At 37.1% G+C, this 10,949-nt stretch overlaps 1 pseudogene; it reads right to left on the bottom strand.

Annotated features, from left to right (window-relative positions):
- Positions 1 to 297: 297 nt before the first annotated feature.
- LOC100942368 overlaps positions 298 to 10,949 on the bottom strand; it is an 88,041-nt pseudogene continuing 77,389 nt past the window's right edge.

Genomic DNA, 10,949 nt, shown 5'->3' with positions numbered 1-10,949 from the left:
TGATAGGGATTTCAACCACCATCATACATTAAAGACATTTACACGTTTTGAAAGAACTGAAATACACTGAATTACAGAGCAAATTCACTGAAACAATGAACAAAGTTCTGTCTTGTAAATATCATTTTTAATCCCCCCCAAAGTGTTTCATTTCTGATACTCACACCGCACAACTGATGAAGAAAATAATGCACCATGTTTAGAAACCGGGCATCGTAACTATCATAAGACTCACTGTGTGCTCACCCCTTCCTGGCAACTGCTGAGGTCAGCAAGACTAGGACCAGGGAAAGCCTCCTATTTTTCAACACAAGTGTCAGCTGTCTCCTTACTGAAGCCCCAAGTGGAGAGATCATAGACCACCTCTTCTACTTTCTTCATGTTGTACTTTAATCCATCATAGCACTTCATGAGGGAGTCATTTTTTCAGACTGAGAAGGCAGAAACCAGAATCCAGCTCACTGATGAAGGTGAATATGTGGAAAGGCCGAGAGTAGTCCCCAGCAGTCGCACTAACAGACAGGTTCTACAGTTCATTAGCAAGAATTATAACTCCTCAGAGGTAATCTTCTACATATATATGAAATCCTTTCTCCTGATCTGGCTCAATGCCAAGAATTTCTGCAACTGCTTCTGGAGTCACCAGTATTTCTGCTTCCAAATACACAACAAATATTGTCAAGATGACCAAGTACTGCAACACAAACCTTCAGTGGTCACAGAATCTGTAATATTGTTCAGCAAGGAACTTGGTATTCAAAGATGTTAGATGTGTTTTTACTGTGCTAAAATGTTCTCAATCTTTCAAACACCTGTTTGAGATATCCTGAAACCCAGGTCCCAGATGGACCCCTTGCAGTAGAGTTAAAATCTCACAAGCAGTTTGTTCTAAACGCTGGACAACTCTTCAGTTTTCCTTCCCATATACTGCTCAGCAACCAAAAAGCTCCACAACTTCATCAAGATTTCCCTCACAGGTGTGGTGGTACCTATACCACAGTTGGTCAGTGATTAGCTGAATTTTAATACAATCCTGATATCTATAGTAATCAAGTTTTGTGGCATTGGTAAGAAACCAGGCATCTATAAAAGTAGATTTCTCTAGAGAGTGTTGAAATAGAACGCATAAATATGATCTATTTATTTATTTTTATATACATTTTTTTTCTTTTTTGGCTGCGGCTGGGTTTGAACCCACCACCTCTGGCATATGGGGCTGGTGCCCTACCCGTTTGAGCCACAGGTGCTGCCCTATGATCTATTTATTTTGATGAATATGCAAAGGCAGTTCAGCAAAGTATAGTCTTTGCAACAAGTAGTGTTGAAATAATTGGCTTTACCTATGCTAGATGAATGCATGAATTTACTTTGATAAACATCTGATACCTCATACTGAAATTTAATTTTAAATGGATAACACTTAAATGTAAAATGTAAAGCTATAAATATTTTTAGAAGAACATATGGGAGGAAATTTTTATCTCCTTAGTTTGAGCAGAGGTCTTAGACATGACACAGAAAGCATTAGTTATAAATGAAAACAAAGTAAATTTGGTTTCATCAATATTTAAATATTTAATTTGGCAAAATACACTTATGGGAATTAAAATACCAGAGGACATGAAGGGATTACATACAACTTCAACTCTACCTTAGAAATCCTTCTCCTGCCAGGTAAGTCCTCCAGAGTAGGACAAAAGGGAACCATTCAGGGATGAGTCCCTATTTGTATAGGAGAGCTTCCACAAAATGAAAACAGGTATGCCACAAGCTTAGCTGTCTTGAGCTGAGAATAGAAATTTTAGATGAGAAGAAACTAGCATGAAATCTCTGGCAGCACAACAAAAGAAGTTAGTTCAGCAGCCCTAAGGAATCACAGTAGATCTCCAGTAATAGACTCCAACCAAATAAAATTCTCAAAATGTTAAATTTAGAATCAACATTATGATGGCAATTAAGATTAGTAAATTGATAAGAAAGTTGAAAATCAATGCAAACAAGCCAAAAACAAATTCAGGACATGAATAAAAATAATATAAAGAGTTAGACAACATGAGAAAAGATTTAACAGATCTTAAAAATGAAAGCGTCAATTAGGTAATTCCAAAATATGTCAGAAAAGCATTAAAAATAGACTATACGAAGCAGAGGAAAGAAGTTCAAAGGTGAATAAAACGCTTCTAGATAAACCCAGTCAGGGTGGCACCTGTGGCTCAAAGGAGTGGAACACTGGTCGCACATACCAGAGGTGGCCTGTTCAAACCTGGCTCCAGCCAAAAACTTCAAAAATAAATAAATAAATAAATAAAAAGAAACCCAGTCAACCAGAAATAGAAAACAAATAATGAAAAACAATGAACAATCATTATGAGAGAGATGGCTATGTAAAGAGACCCAATACAAGAATTAAAGAAATCCCTGAGGAAAAGGAGAAAAAGCAAAACACTTGGAAAACCTATTTGAAGAAATAATTGAGAAAGATGTTTTGGACATTCAGATACAAAATAGCTATGGAACATCTGGAAGGTTTATAGCAAGCAGTACATCATAAAGACCCATAGTCACCAATCTACCTATATTTAAAAGGAGGTACAAAAATCCTACAACCTTCTGGATGTATAGGCGAAATGCCTATGTGCCTCTGGCCAAAAGAGCCATTTGAGAGAGAACAGTGAAAAGACTTTGTGCAGACATACTTGTGAGAAACTGAGGCAGAATCCCATGTGGCTGGGTTAGTTGTGGGCCTACCATGACCAAGGCTTTGACTAGAATAGTATTTCCAGAGATGTCCAGACTGCATTAAGGAATTAAGGTTGACTTCATAAGGCCAATAAAGAAGCCCTTTGGAAAACTGGCCAGATACCCATCAGTAACCTTTCCTGATCTATGGTAAGTAATGAAGGTCACTTGCTGATGGGTCTAGGAATGGAAATGTGCTTGGAAACCTCAAGAGAAGAGGAATTTACCCAATGCATACAGGTATCTAATGACACAGATGAAACCTGGGCTCATGAAAGGCTGTTGAGAAGTGTAGCCTGAAAATTCCTTATAAAAGTTTCCAGCAAAACCCCTGACTTAAAGCCCACATGGGAGCAGAGGTTTGCTTAAATTTCTGTATGCCCAAGAAGTTTCCTTACGCCTTGCTTAAAGATTTGAAGTAACAGCCTCTAAATGGCAAGGTCAGCAAGAGCAGATATTCAATTTACCTTGTTTCTCCATAGCCTCAGGCTTCATCAGATAAGAACAAAGAAGTAATGGCTAACAACATGTTCTCCATTAAGTTATAATAAATTGGTTATGTTGAAAGAGTTATGTTAAAAGGTGTACATTGAGTGGATTATCAGGTTTTAAGAGCTAATCACAAGTTAGTCACATGATGTTTAATTGGATCAATGAGGTCATTGCTGTATAGTGCACATGTACAAAATTCCCTATATAAGCCAACTGCAAATAGAGAAGCTTTTCATTTTGCCTAAGCAAGCAAATGGTCACCTTTATTTAAAACACAATTTCAATAAGCGTGCTTATTCTCTGTGACATCACTTGTCCGTGAGACCCTAAGGGCAACAGGATGAGAGCAACAACTAACTTGCAAAGGATAGCCCATCTGACTAGCAGCATAATTCTCAGCAGAGACCTCACAAACCAGAAGGTATTGGGTCCCTTGTTTAGTCTTCTTAAACACAACAACTGCCACACAAAAATTGTGCATGCTTAAAAACTAAATTGTATAAATAAAGGATAAATAAAGTTTGTATCATACAAGCAAACACTAAGGAAATTTGTCATTACTAGACCTGCCTTATATAGGAAATACCTACAGATGCACTAAACATAGAACAGGAAAATAGATACCTGAAGGGGTTCGGCCCCCCATGCTCAGACATGGTAGTTTAGCCTCATGTGCTCCCCGGAGAATGTTGCCCTAAGATGGAATTCTCTTACTCTGAGAACATGCTCAGGTCTATGGAAAAGCAGAAACATTCACAGAAAGGAATTTGCTGGAGGAGCACACCAGGTCGTAGGTGGGGCTAAACACCTGTCAAGGCACTGCGCATTTGTACTTTGGTCCTTTCTCCTCGTTAACACAATAATTGTTAGTCTTAGTTTAAGGAAGTGGGCTAAGGGAACAGAAAACCTGGCACCTTTGTGATTCAGCTCCAAGTAAAATGTTCTCAATTTGTATCAATTGTATACATGCTCAGCAGTAATTGTACTGAATTGGAACCTTGATGGCAGTATCCATGATCTTACTTTGCTGTCTTAACTGTTTGATATTTTAAAATTTTATTGGATGTTTTAGAGTATATAAGAGAATCAATAAAGATAGGTTACTGAGTGCTGGAACGAGCCTCAGTCTCTTTTTCAAATTATTTATCTCGTCCACAGTACTATTCTCTGCATCACCAACCAGTTAGCTCCCAAGAACAGAAACATCTGGCGCAACAAGCAGGGTCAATGGCTGGATCATGATGTGGTCAAACTGTCCTCAGAAATTCTGTTCATCAGCCTTAAGGTTAGAAACACTGGGAACAGGAGAGATCAAGATGGTTACCACTGAGCTGTAAGTAATCAGGACTCTCAATAGGGGAAAAAGAAAAAAAGTACATTAAATCATTCAATCATGAGTAACTCTTCCTCAGTATTAGAGGATGAATATATTCAGTTATTAAGAACTTTATCAGATACTATAGGTATCACTGTTAAAACCCAGACTTTCTGCCATTTATTTACTTGCATCAGAAATTGTTGTTATTGGTTTTCACCTGACTCTCAGGATCAATTGAATTTAGTAGTATGGGAGGATGTAGGGGAATACATGAAACATTTTCATCAACAGGGAAATGTTATAGGCAAAGAAATTTGGGCTGAATATAATTTGGTCAAAATTGCTTTAGAATCTTTTGTAAGTAATAAAAAGTGGCAGACTCACCCTTCTGGGTCCAAATTAGGTGAATCTGAAGAGCCGATTCCTGATTTAACTAAGATCTCTTTGACTGATGAAAGACCCAAGTCTGAGCCCAACAGCAATGAGCCTGACAGCATTCACTCTTTGGGAGAGGATGAGGGAGAAGGTAATATTCCTCTCTCCAATTCCCATTAGTCATTAAAAAATATAATGTCTAGTTTAAAAGATTTCATTAGAGAATGTTATGATATGACTGATGGTGCCAAATAAAAGCTTTCTGTTCCATCGGTCCCATCTACTGACATGTTGTTTGCACTGCTGCCTCTACCTACTCTGCCACCTCTGCCTCCACTGTCTGTGGTAGATGGGCCAAAATCTCTGAGGTCTCTCCCTCTGTTCCTGGAGACCAGCAGACATTGCTAACCAGCTTCTTATAAGTGTCAGTCTGTGATTCCTTCTGCTCCTCCTTCTGAGTACTAAAGTGTGGAGACAACAAGATCTGTGGATAGGGTTCATTTTCCCAACCCTAGAGACCATGAAATTCTTAATGAACCTGGTATTTCTATGGAAGGCATCCAAGCTATAGTCAGGAAATAAGTTTAGTCATACCTGTTACTCGATTTGCAGCTTGCAGGGCTGGGGAAGCTGCATAAGCGGGCCCTGTGCAACCCCACGTACAATACACTGAGGTTGATCTAAAATTCTTGAAACCCTTAAAGATGCAGTTATTGCCTATGGCCTTAATGCACCAGATACTTAAGGCCTTTTATAATCATATTGTGCAGACTGTTTATTGACTCCCAGAGGTTGGGAAAGGCTAGATGAAACTACTCTCTCCCAGCTCAGTATCTACAGTTTGGTTCATGGTGGCAAAAGGAGGTGGCTAAATGGCAGGATAATAATGCATATTTATCTTTTGAGTAATTAGCTGGCATTGGTGAATACAGACGTCATGATAGGCAGGTTGAATGGGCTGATGAAACTTTAGTACCCATTAGAGACATTTGTATGCATGCATGGGCTCAAATAAATGAACCCGGAGATGGTCAGTTCTTCACTAAAATTATTCAGGGCCCTAATGAACCGTATGCGGAATTTTTGGTAGAGTTAAGAGCTGGTATTACGAGAGCTATTTCTGATCCACCTTGACACTGGCATATGAAAATGCCAACAATAACTGCCATCGCATTTTAGCTCCTATCGGGAAAGAGGATAATGCCTTCATTAAAAAATTCATAAGGGCTTGTAAAAATGTTGGATCTAGTTCATTTAAGGCCACTCTAATTGGGGATCTAATTGGGGCCCATATGGCAATAGCCCTTAAAAAATAACCCTAAATGTTACAATTGTGGCAGAACAGGGCATATCAGGAGAGATTGCAGAAAAGGAAAGGAAAAAAAGAACCCAGAACCCCACTACCTCCAGGGGTCTGTAGAAGATGTAAAAAGGGATGACATTGGACTAATGAGTGTGGATATATAAAAGATACAGATGGCAATGTCCTTCCACCATTGGAGTAAAAAATCTTCCAGACAGGCCCAGCCTGGGGCCCGAACAACAATATGGGGACTCTGACTCAGGCTTTTCCAGTGACTCTGGAAGGAACATCACAGCAAGCTTTGACAGTAGCAAGCACCTAGAATATTTAAAACCTGTTGGTATTCCACCAATTAATCAGCGTTTTGTTCCAGCCTCACAGCCAGCTGCTTCTTCTTCTTCTAAAATTCAGAGAACGGCTGAATCTAAAATTTTAGTTACCAATCTGTTTCATGCTACAATTAATAGTGCTGCACTAGATTTACCTGTGGTTGAAGATGTTTGTTTAAATCCTCAAGACCTTCCATACACCTTGGCCACAGGAGTATATGGTCCCATTCCGAAAATTTGGTGGGACTGGTAATTGGATGAAACAGTTCCACTACACTTAATAAACTATTAAGGGTTTATTTGTTCATTTAGGAGTCATTGATGCTGATTATCATGGAGAAATTTTTATAATGGTTTCAGTTTCTCAGCCTATTAAATTAACTATTGGACAAAGAACAGCTCAGTTGTTACTTCTTCCATACTATAAAGGAAACACGGCCCCAATACTGAGAGAAGGTGGTTTTGGAAGCACTGGGACATATGTCTTCTGGCATGCTTTTCTCAATGACTCTAGACACAGGTGCCACGTGACATTTCAAGATGATACTTCCTTAGAGGGGCTTTTGGACACCAAGGATGATGTTTCCATTATTGCTTTGTTTACATGGCCTGCCAAATGTCCTAAACAACATGCTTTGCTTCATGAAATAATCAAAGAGAATTTTCCAGACATGCGAAAAGATTCTGAAATTCAAATAGCAGACAGTTTCAGAACACCGGCATGACTCAACTCAAATGAAAATTCTCATAGACATATTATAATTACCTTTGCCAACATTACTATAAAAAGGAAAATTCTGCAAGCAGCCAGACGTAAGTAAACCGTACCCTACAAGAAGAGGAACATTAGAATGACTGTAGATCTGTCAGATGAAAACTTTCAAGCTAGAAGAGGGTGGTCATTGACCTTTAATCTCCTTAAATAAAATAACTTTCCACGAGGAGTCTGTATCCAGCTAAACTGAGTTTCACCTATGATGGATAAATTAAATACTTTAATGACATGCACATGTTGAAGAAATTTGAGATAAGTAAACCAGATCTCCAGGATATTCTCAGACCTATCTTCCATAGGGAACAGCACAATCTTCCACCATCAAAATAAACTCAATCAGAAAATTTTGATCAAATTCCAACTTACACACTGGTGAAAGGATTAAATGTCCACTGGGCTTTTGAAAAACTCAATACCCAAAATACTACCAGGCTTTTCAATACTCTTAATTAATGTGACTGGCTTAAATTGCCCTCTAAAGAGGCACAAGTTGGCTGATTTGATACAAAAACTCAGGCCAGACTTCTGCTGTATTCAAGTATCTCACCTTACCTTAAAAAATAAACATAGACTCAGGGTGAAAGGATGGTCATCTATAATTCAGGAAAATGGCAATCAGAAAAAAGCAGTTGTTGCAACTTTATTCGTGGATGCAATAGGCTTTAAACCAACAAAAGTAAGGAAATATAAGGTTGGTCACTTCATATTTGTTAAGGGTAACACTAAACATGATGAGATTCAAATTATTAACATTTATGCACCAAACCAGAATGCACCTCAATTTATAAGAGAGACTCTAAGAGTCATGAGCAATATGACTTCCTCCAGCACCATAATAGTCAGAGTTTTTAACACCCCTTTGACAGTGTTGAGTTGGAGATTTTAACACCTTTCCAATATGAAACTAAGCAAAGAAATTTTAGATTTAAACTTAACCACTCAACAATTGCATTTAAGAGAAATCTACAGAACATTTCATCCTAACAAAACTGAATACACATTCTTCTCATCAGCCCATGGATCATCCTCTAAAATAGGTCACGTCTTAGGTCTCAAGTCAAACTTCAAAAAATTTAAAATAATAGAAATAATTCTTTGTAATTTGTCAGACCATCATGGAAAAAAAGTTGAACTCAGCAACAACAGAAATTCGCATACTCATATAAAAACATGGAAATTATAATCTCAGGTGAATTATAGCTGGATCATAGATGAGATTAAGAAGGAAATTACCAAATTTTTGGAACAAAACAATAATGAAGACATGAATTACCAGAGCCTCTTAGATATTGCAAAGACAGTCCTAAGAGGGAAATTTATAGCATTGCAAGTCTTCTTTCAAGAGAACAAAAAGAGAGGAAGTCAATAACTTAATGGGACATCTCAAGCAACTGAAAAAGAAAGGACATTTCAACCCTAAACCTAGCAGAAGAAATGAAATAACTAAAATTAGAATACTAAATGAAATTGAAAACAAAGAATCATACAACAGATTAACCAATCAAAGAGTTGTTTTTTTGAAAAGGTCAATAAAATAGATAAACCTTTGGCTAACCTAACCAGAAGCAGAGGAGTAAAATCCCTAATTTCACCAATCTGAAATGATAAAAGCCAAGTAACAGTGGACTCCTCGTAAATTCAACAAATCTTTAATGAATATTACATAAAAATCTATTCTCAGAAGTATGAAAATCTGAAGGAAATAGATCAATACTTCGAAATATGTTGTTTTCCTAGACTTATCCAGAAAGAAGTGGAAATGTTGAACAAGCCTGTAACAAGTTCTGAAATAGCATCAACTATAAGAAATCTCCCCCAAAATAAAAGCCTGGGACCAGATGGCTTCACATCAGAATTCTACCAAACATTTATGGAGGAACTAGTACCTATATTACTTAACAAATTTCAAGACGTAGAAAAAGAAGGAATACTTTCCAACACATTCTATGAAGAAAATATCACCCTGATACCCAAATCAGGAAAAGACCCAAAAAGAAAAGAAAATTATAGACCAATATCTCTAATGAATATTGATGCAAAAATATTCAATATCATCCTAGCAAACAGAATTCAACAACACATCAAACAAATTATATATCACAACCAGCTGGGTTTCATCTCAGGGTCCCAAGGATGGTTCAGTATATGTAAATCCATAAATATAATACATCACATAAAGAAATTAAAAAAAAGACCATATGACTCTCTCAATTGATGCATAAAGAGCTTTTGATAATATCTAGCATCCTTTCTTGATAAGAATGCTTGAGAAAATAAGTATAGAAGGAACATTTCTTAAACTGATAGAGGCCATCTACAACAAACCCACAGCCAATATTGCATTGAATGGAGTAAAATTGAAAGCATTTTCACTCAGATCAGGAACCAGGAAAGGTTTCCCATTGTCTCAACTGCTTTTTAACATTGTAGTGGAAGTCTTAGCCACTGCAATCAGACAAGGGAAGGCAATGAAAGGGATCAAAATAGGACCAGGGGAGATCAAACTGTCACTCTTCGCAGATGATATGATTATATATTTGGAAAAAAAACCCAGAGAATCAATTACAAAGCTTCTAGAAGTGATCTAGGAATACAGCAATGTCTCAGGATGTAAAATTAACACTCACAAATCTGTAGCCTTTATATATACCAACAATAGTGATGGGGAAAAACAATCAAAGACTCTATTTCCTGTTCAGTACTGCCAAAGAAAATGAAATATTTTCTGGGAGTGCATCTAACTCAGGACATGAAAGATATCTATAAATATAACTATGAAACTTTGGGAAAAAATAGCTAAAGATGTTGACAAATGGAAAGATATACCATGCTCATGGATGGGAAGAATCAACATTGTTCAAGTGTCTATACTACCAAAAGCAATCTACAGATTTAATGTGATCCCTATTAAAGTACCTCTGTCATACTTTAAAACCTGAAAAAATTAGTACTTCATTTTATATGGAAACAGAGAAAACCTCAAATATCCATGACATTACTCAGAAATAAAAACAAAGCAGGAGGAATCATACTTCTAGACTTCAGACTATTCTATAAATCGATAGTGATCAAAACAGCATGGTACTGGCACAAAAATAGAGAGGTAGATGTATGGAAGAGAATTGAAGACCAAGAGGTAAACCCAGACACTTACTGTCATTTAATATTTGATAAGCCTATCAAAAATATAAATTTGGGGAAAGATTCCCTATTGAACGAATGGTGCTGGGTGAATTGGTTGGCGACCTGTAGAAGACTGAAACCGGACCCACACCTTTCATCTCTAACAAAAATTGACTCTCACTGGTTAAAGGACTTAATCTTCAGACATTAAAGTATAAAAATTCTAAGAGAAAGTGCAGGGGAAACACTTGAAAAAAATTTCCTGGGAGAACACTTTTTGAAGAGGATACCCCAGACAATGGAAGCAACATGAAAAATACATTACTGGGATCTGATCAAATTAAAAAGCTTCTGCACTGCCAAGAATACACTAATTAAATGAAATAGACAACCCTCAGAATGGAAGAGAATTTTTGCAAGTTATATTTCTGACAAAGGTCTAATAACCAGAATCCACAGGGAACTCAAACTTATTGCTAAGAAAAAAAAAAAAAA

This window comes from Otolemur garnettii, unplaced genomic scaffold (genome assembly GCF_000181295.1).
Source record: "Otolemur garnettii isolate 467f Iridium unplaced genomic scaffold, OtoGar3 scaffold00311, whole genome shotgun sequence".
Lineage (NCBI taxonomy): Eukaryota > Metazoa > Chordata > Mammalia > Primates > Galagidae > Otolemur > Otolemur garnettii.
The sequence above is the reverse complement of the archived record's forward strand: the minus strand, read 5'-3'. Positions and strand labels throughout refer to the sequence as shown.